The sequence below is a fragment of the Octopus sinensis genome, linkage group LG9, assembly GCF_006345805.1.
Source record: "Octopus sinensis linkage group LG9, ASM634580v1, whole genome shotgun sequence".
Classification (NCBI taxonomy): Eukaryota; Metazoa; Mollusca; class Cephalopoda; order Octopoda; family Octopodidae; genus Octopus; species Octopus sinensis.
Window position 1 is genome coordinate 840,342 of NC_043005.1, and position 8,952 is coordinate 849,293.

The 8,952-nt window shown below is 45.5% G+C and overlaps 1 pseudogene; it reads right to left on the reverse strand.

The window, feature by feature from the left end:
• Nucleotides 1-8,617: 8,617 nt before the first annotated feature.
• Nucleotides 8,618-8,710, reverse strand: LOC115215977 (annotated as a pseudogene).
• Nucleotides 8,711-8,952: the final 242 nt, after the last annotated feature.

Consider the following 8,952-nt stretch of genomic DNA (forward strand, 5'->3'; position numbering starts at 1 on the left):
CATGTGGACGTTGCAATGTCTTGTCTTCACTGGAATACTTCTGTATATACGATGTTCCTAGCTGTCCGTTTGGGCGAAAACATGAAAACATCATTGCGCCTCCCAACGCGTGAACAGCCCACGTAGAGTTGACCGTGGGCGAAGCACTGTTCGCCCAAATGTAACCCAGCGACTTGTAGCGTTTGGCCTTGGGATTTATTGATGGACATTGCGAAGCAGAGTTTAACAGGAAACTGAGAACGCCTGAAGTGGATTGGTAGGTCAGCGCCCGACGGTTGAAGGTGCATCCGTGGAATGAAGACGTCCTCTCCCTTCCCACAACCGGTAAGTATTGTGGCCGTTATTAAATGTGGTGCCAAATGTTTCACAACCAAACGTGTGCCGTTGCACTGTTTAGGTGGAACCAAATTCCTGATGAGCATAATGGGCGCACCGACTTTTAACTTCAGGATGTGTGGTGGCAGGCCTGGCGGTTCAAGTGAATTCAGGAATTCAACAGGATAATCGGCAAGCTGGGCGGGGTCTGCTGTCCTATCTATAGATTTGTAGACGTGGACATCACCAGGAATAGCTTCAAGTAGCTGGATATTGATGGAGTTGACGGTTGTATTTTTGGGTGCGAGAATAGCTCTGCCTGCCAGCCATTTTAGGTCGCGTAAATTGTTTTGTAGGTCGTGGAAGACAGCGTCCCGGAGGCTAGCAGGGGTGTCGACAATGGTGCAAAGTGAGTCCAATTGAACGTAGCCATCCGCATCAGACAGCATCCTATTTTCACCGAGCAATAAGAGGTCCCTGGAGAATGCAGCGGATCCGCTGTCACCAATTAACTGCGCGCGCATGTTAGTTTGGAGGTGCAAGGGCCGCACATGTGCCCAAAGAGCTGACGACTTAAGGCACGCGCGCACGGCATCGGCACGGGTTCCTTTTGGAATAACAGGTAGAGTCTGCCTGAAGTCTCCTGAAAGAAGTAAAGTTAATCCTCCCATGGGGGCCGTAGAGTCTTGCAGGGACCTGTCCAGTGCCTCAAGGGCGCCTTTGTGTGCCATAGTGCACTCGTCCCATACGATGAGTTTGCATCTGCGCAGAATGTCGGCCTGTTCTGAGTTCTTGGCGATGTTGCAGATAGGTGACTCGGACTTTGCCAGATCGAGCGGGAGTCTGAAGGCAGAGTGGGCGGTTCTGCCACCCGGAAGCAACGTGGCCGCGATACCAGAGGAAGCTACAGCCAGGGCAATGTCCGTGTTGCGTCTGACCTCTGCCAGAATTAGTTTAGTGACGAAGGTTTTGCCAGTGCCGCCGGGTGCATCAAGGAAGAAAATCCCCCCACGTTGCTGTCTGACAGAGTCTACGATGGTGTTGTAGGCTATGCGTTGGTCTGGAAGCAGCCGTGGTTCATTATCTTGGACGTACTGGTGCAGTTCCTCAATGCAGTAGGAAGTTTCGCGTAACAATTCAGCAGACATAACATTGGCGTGTTCACGTGTGGGTGGTGGAAGGCCGTACTCTGTTAAAGCAGACCCACCCATATCGATGACAGCGTCTTCGAGTTGAATGAGCGCAAAATTGTAAATGAAGTTGGTGAACGTGATCTCGGCGGAAGGGCAGTGTTGCTGAGCCGTACGTAAGAAGTTGTGCGACATGTCATCCCTGTATTTCATCCAGAGACTTAGTGGATCACTAAGCTGACATTTTTGAAGAAGGATTGCGAAAAGATGTCGTAGGGCCGAATGCGTTTGCAGTAAAGCACCCTCTGCCATCGTGGCGTCCCACTGGGAGTCATCCTCTAGAAGGCCAAGTCTCATACATGCTTCCCTGAAGGTGTCGCACAGAACCCCATTGACGGTACGTATATTGGCGAAACCTGTTGGACCAGTGACCTCATGTAGAAGGAGACGGAGGTAGAAGCATTCTTGCTGGTTTGGCGGGATGTTGTAAACTCGACCCAGGCAGGAGTCAAACTTGACGCCTGGGAAGCTTTCGACGTTTTTGCCGGATTTCCGTCGAACCCAGGTGTTTTTAGACCACACGAAGTACGATGGGACCTGTGGGTACAAAAGCGTTCGAGCGAAGTCATCACGTTGGCATAATTTGAAGAAACCAGTCAACGTTGTGTCTTTAGGGCTGGTGGCTATCTGCACAGCACTTTGCTCTGTGAAGTAAATCTGCTGTCCATTTCCCAAGTGTACAGCAAGCTGCACCACAGCCGGGTGTCTCTGATGGAGCGGGAAGCCGTAAATGCGCCAAAACGCTTCGTTGCTGCTGAGGTACCGGCCAGCCAAGTAGTTGGACACTTCGTCGCGACTGGTGGTCCTCTGGATGCTGAACATGGCAGCATCGCTGCCTTTGTTGATATATTTGCAGACATATTGTATTGACCTGATGGAGCTGCAGAACTCAACGTTGACGTGGGCTTTGAATATCTTCGACAGGAGAGGACAGTAGGGGACAATGTAGCTGTTGTCCACTTGATGTCGCCCAACCGTAATCGTGCGGCCTCCATTGGCTGGACTCCTTCGTTTGTACAGCGGATACCCATCGCCGCCTGTTTGAGTCTCCAAAGTGAACCGTTTAGGGAATCCCTTTGAGCAGGCTAATCCGTTTTTGTAGCATGGTGTGTGTTGGCGTAATTTGGTCCACAGGGCCCGTGTACCATGGTAGTGCGGACAATTTCGTAGAGTGCGGGGTCCTCATCGGGGTCAGGAATCTCGGCGGAAATGAATTTGTCAATGTCATTAGTCTCGATTTTATGAGTGAGCCAAATTAAGATGTGAGCATGTGGCAAGCCCCTCTTTTGCCACTCGACCGAAAACATGTGGCACCTGACATGCCCGAAAATCTGACTCTTAACTATCAAATCCTTCATTTTGCCCAAATTCAGACGGAAAACCCTAGCAACGATGTCGTGTCGATGAGTGTGAGATTGACCCGGGAGGAGTTCGCGAGTGATTTCGTCGCAGCTGGGATTGCACGTGTAGGTGATAAAGAGGTCCGGCCGGCCGTAAATGCGCACGTAGGTCAAGGCGTCTTGGGTCCTTTCACGCATATATCGCGGTCCTCCCGTGAAGGTGGAGGGTAGAATGCATGGCTTGCCGATGTTGCGAGGGTCATTTTCTTGTTGCAAACCGTCACGGAGATGAATGTAGGAGTCGGAGCGAAGTTTGGTCTGATTAAGTTTAATGTATAGCAGCCTTTCCGATTCCATTTTTGCGGCCATATCGACGGCGAACTGGTTGAATAGCTGACGACAACGGGGCAATAAGTTGAACTCACCCTCCCTGACCATGAACCGGTATGAGTAGAACGCCCTGCAGGAAACCGTCTTTGATGCCGCAGTAGTTTGATTGGAGGGCTGCCGTAAAGGAATTCCGAAGTGGTAGCCGTCTTCCCCATAAGGGAAAAGCAATGGATAGTGAAGCGCGTCATAAGATCTGTGAGTCTCGCTGATCCTGTGTAGGTTGTTACCACGGGAGGAGATGATTATGTCACGGCTGTTGTGTTGCTCTCCGTGTATAACTGCGGCAATTTCGTTGCACGCAGGTGCGTTGAAACGGCGTTCGTGCTCCCCGTGGGGTCGTTTATCAGCATCAATGACAACGGTGAAGTTTGGAGATGGAGCACTGTCCAAGGCATATCTGAAGCTGCAGATGTAGCTGTTGATATCATGAAGCATGGTTTGGAGACGGAGAAGAATGTCTTTGCGGGGAACATAGCTTGTACCCGGTATTATTCCAAGGCGTGCATCAACCTGGTGGTTGTAGTCGGCAATGAAGTATATTTGGAGGAAAGAAGACTGCTGAATCTCGTCTGGCAGAAGTGACCCAATAAGATGGTAGACCTGTCCCTGCACTTTGAAAGTAGGCATCCAGCCTTCTCTGGGAGGAATTTTGGCCCCAAAAGAGGTCATTTGGAATGAGCAGTTGTACTTTCGAATTATTTCAAGGAATTGTGACGAATCGGGGGTTAAACCCGCCGCGAGATCCTTCAGTGGTTGAGGTGGTTCCCGTAGGGGTGGCAGGTCCACTTTGCCACCAGAGCAGCACAAACCAGGTGGCTCTCCGGGCCATTTCTTGGCTTTGCAAAACTGGCATACAATTGTCATTGACCCTATCTTGATGTCGTAGTTGAATGCTAGTGACAACCAGAAAGCGGGGGCAGGGGTACGTACACCACGAATGATATCCCGACGTTTGTTGATACTCTCAAGTCGAGTGCACCGTGCCTCAGCAGATTCAGATGCACGTGCGACAGCAGTAGCAGTGGCATCCCTTGAAAGCCTTTCAGCTCTCGCCTCAGCACCCTCTGAAGCCCTAGCAGAAGCAGTGTTAATGGCATGTCCGTTGGTGTGGAGTTTCAGCAGATCGAGCCCTGGCTGTGTTTGCGGCGTTAGCAGCTTGGCGAGCTCTCCTCTGTTGAGGTGTTTCGGCAGCTTTGGCCATGGCTTTGTTTGCGGCGTCAGCATCTTGGCGAGTTCTCCTCTGCTGTGAGGTTTCGACAGATCGTGTCCTGGCAGTGCTAGTGGCGTTAGCCGCATTCCGAATGGCCCTTTGTTCGGGGTTCGCGCGAGCTCTGCGGATGGAAGCACAGTAAGAAGCCCGCATGTTTTGGCTGGACTGTTGCTCTTTCGTCAACCTCGAGCGGAGGGAAGATCTGTACGCTGCGACCCTTGCAAGTCGGGTAGAACGGTCGCTAGTAGTTTCAGATGCCCGAGCAGCGGCATAACGGGAAGCTGTTTGCGAGAGGCGCAAGGCGGTTTCCTCGTGGGTCTCGCGTGCCCTTCTAGCCCTGGCAGCCGATGCCTTGGCCGTCCGAGGGCTGAGGAGGGTCCTTCTCTTCTTGGGTGGCATTTTGGTGGATAGCAATGTGTTTGGCAAAGGTGTAATAAAAAGGAACACGTGGGGTAAGTATTTTGGTGGATAGCAATGTGTTTGGTAAAGGTGTAATAAAAAGGAGCTCGTGGGGTAAGTATCCGAAAACGTATAAAAATGTACAAAAACGGCCAAAAAGCTGGCAGCAATGTGAGTGACAACAACGAAAAAGTCAAAAGTGATCAAACTGAACAAACGAAAGGAAAAGTTTTTTGATGCACACGACAAAAGTGGTTTATAATAAACCAAGAGTTTGCAAGTAGCGTCCGAGGACCGTTAGGGTACGTCAAAAATTGAAGGTAAAACGTTTGGGGTGGTAGTTATAAAGAAAGTTTAAACCAAAAAAGTATTCGAATAACTTACGGCTGCAGCAGCTATTAGCAGAAGTGGCGGTGTTGGGGGTAAAGTCTCGAATGTAATTTCTTCCTGGTAGGAATTGGTTGGATCGAATTATCGATAGCTAAAAAGGTCAAGTTGCGTCCCCTAGACAGTCTGGTTTGTGTTTAATACACAAATTTGTTTGCTATGTGTGCCACATATGATTAAATTAACCGATTTTTTCCAATAATGTATCCTATTGGAATAAAAAGAGCTATATAGCTCCTTGGAGCAGACATGATGCTCGTTGTGAAAAAAAAAAAGATTCCTGCCAATTTGTGAAAGATATTGTCGAAAATATGTCATCTTGAATTTGAACGCGATTTCCCAAAATGGCATGATTTTATCGATTGTTTCTGATGGTAAGGTATTGCATGGAAAACTAACGTCAGAATTGAGTTTCTTAGGGTAACATTAAGCTTCACCATGAGTTTGGTGAAAATCGATTGCAAGTTGTGAAAACTACCATAGATAATGCGTTGCATAAAAAAGCTTAGATTCTCGAGTTGCGTCCCCTAGACAGTCTGTGGTTCATGTTTATGATTCTCGACCCCATGTCGAATTTATCAATTTTTTTCAGAACTGGGGGAACTTTTCAAAATTTTCGCTGCGTTAGTTTTGAATTATGACATTGGGCTATGTGTGTGTCAAGTTTCATCAGAATCGGTTGAAAGCCGTGGTCAGGGTGAGGGTACGAGAAAACAGACACACAGAAGCACGCACAGACAAACTGCCGTTTATATATAGATATATATATATATATATATATATATATATATATATATATATATATATAATATATAGATAGATAGATAGATAGATAGATAGATAGATAGATAGATAGATAGATAGATAGATATATGAGGATGATAAGTTGAATATTAATTTAATTAACATCAATTTAAAACCAGTAGCCTAGCATATAGAAAAATTGAAAAAAATTGTAATACATGCGTATAAGAAGGAATGGACACTAAGTGGACATCCAATATGCTAGAAGAAGATCACCTACGATCTAACCCCAATTTTTACAAAAGTGCTTAAAAAACAGCTCAACGTGATTTTCAGTAAAGATGGGTCATGGTGACCCGGTAGAAACATCACAGAGAATAGTTCCTTCAGAAAAAGGCGGGTGTTCAAACTTGCAGCAGAAAAACTGTGAAGAGACGTCCAGAGAGTCCAAGGAGGGTTGGTCAGTAGCCATAGCAACCAAATCAATCGAAATAGGTGTAGGCAGGCGAGATAAGGCGTCGGCGGGGATGTTGTCAGTGCCAGCGATGTGGTGAATGTTACTAATGAACTGTGATATGTAGTCCAATTGCCTTGTTTCTCTGGGCAAGTACCGGTCCGTTTTGCCAAAGGGAGCGAACGTTAGCGATTTGTGGCCGGTGAAAATAGTGAAATTTCTACCTTCGATAAGATAAGAGAAATGCTTCACCACCAGGTAAATTGCTATGAGTTCTTTACCAAACACACTATATCTCAATTCAGCATTTTTCAGCTGGCGAGAGAAGGCTGATGACTGGCTTCGGCTGTTGACAGATTCAAAAGCTTGGATGGCTGTAGTAGACAGCGTGCAACTTGACGGGTGTGTTCTGCAATGGTCCGCGAGATTTCGGAGGATTGCATGTCGGCCGGAGCAGAACAAGCTCGTGAGGAAGACGACGTAGGGAATTGAGGCAAAAGAAAAGGACTCATGTTTAGATGATAATAGGAACGGAACGCCACGAAGAACAAGCTGGTTGAAAGAAACGTCCTTAGAAATAGCAGTCAAACACCAATGTCAGAGTGAATGTATGTATAGAAAGGATGAATATCTCTGGCGATCCGGAAGGAGTTACACTGTTGCTAAATCTGAAAAACGTCAGTATAGCTGTATTGGACTTTCAACGGTTCTTTTTTCAGAATGCACACATTCCTCCGTGGTAAATCGTTCTTTTCGTAAACGAACTTCTACATTGTTCTTGAGGTCATATCACAGTAATGGAAAACTTGGAATTGTGTTCAACGCCTACTGTAGATTGGATGCCGTTCTCTTGTGAAGTAACAGAAAAGTGGCTTCATAAACAGGAACCAATAGGCAGCGAGTTAATTGAGGTCGAAATTGATGAGACCTTAATTATCCTCCGGAAATACGGGAGGGGTCGAATTCTGAGCCAAGTTTGGTTGTTTGGTGGAATAGAACGAACCAGTAAGCGTCGTATTGTTGTGCCACTTATTAACAAGAAGCATGACAAAGCAACACTGGTTCCTCTGATCCAGACATATATCAAACTTGGCTCAGTTATTTGTAGTGATTCTTGGGCTGCCTACAAGAATTTAAGCAGTTTGGGTTATCACCATTATGTGATAAACCACTTCGAAAATTTTATTAATGAAACACACACACACAAAACATTGAACGTTTGTGGGGGGAGATCAAAGAGTGGATAAGAAGGCCAGGTATTCGGTCAAAATATTTGCATCAATACCTGGCCAGATATTTATTTATCTCCCCAGAGAAAAATAAAATACATTTACTCCACAAATTTTTTCGAGAGACAGCCCAATTATATGTACCACTCTCAGACCAGCTACGTCCTTCGACTACTTAAGCATAATTCCAGGGACCCGGTTCTAACCATAACCCTAAACCCTAAATTCCGTTACTGCAGTATGGTGTAATTGTAAATAAATACCAAAATCTCGTGATTTTAGTGGGTGCATCCAATAGCTTTTCTGTCAACCTCAAAATCTTCATGGATATGAAGAAATAAAACCGACGTATACGACAGATATGTAAAACATATTTCTGTGTACTTTTCTCTGTTCTGATGTGTAGAAATTGTTGTGCGCACGCACACACAGACAACAAAAGTTCTCCAGATATTTAGCCGTTATTTTTAGTATATTGACATTTTTAGTTTCAGTAGCGAGAGGGGTGTGAATCAGTTTTGGAGTTTTTCATAGCAAATTTGAAATAAAAAAATTTTTTTCCCATATTTTTAATCTCCGTATTTTTCCACGTAGATTGAAAAAAAAAAAATTCGGAAAAAAGTTAAAAATTCAAAATTTGGGGGAAAATTAAAAATTTTGAAAGCGTCCAGTGGGAAATATGCAATAATAACATCTGCTTCTTTAATTTAAGTAATTAGTTGAGTGTAATCTATTTCTTTACTACCCACAAGGGGCTACAAACATAGGGGACAAACAAAGAAAGACAAACGGATTAAGTCTATTATATCGACCCCAGTGCGTAACTGGTACTTATTTAATCGACCCCGAAAGGATGAAAGACAAAGTCGATCCCGGCGGAATTTGAACTCAGAACGTAACGACAGACGAAATACTGCAAAGCATTTCGCCCAGCGTGCTAACGTTTCCGCCCAGCTCGCCGCTTCACGAATTTGCGTGTAATCCTTGCGCAGGGGCCATGTTAATATTCTGTATCGTTCCAATTTTAGAATATGTACCGCCTTAGCTAGTACATTTGTTAGTTGAGTGTAATCACCATTCAGAACTGCATCGATACACCAAATTTGAAAACAATCTGAGCAAAATTAAAGGGGCTAATTTGTGACTGAAACAGACTTGATCCTATTTACACTAGTGTCCTGACTTTTATGCAACTCTCTCCTTCGACAAAAAAATAATAAATAAATAAAAAATAAAAATTTTCCCTCATGAAAAGCAGGAAACTTCAGTTAATGTGTCATTGCAGTGGTGTCTA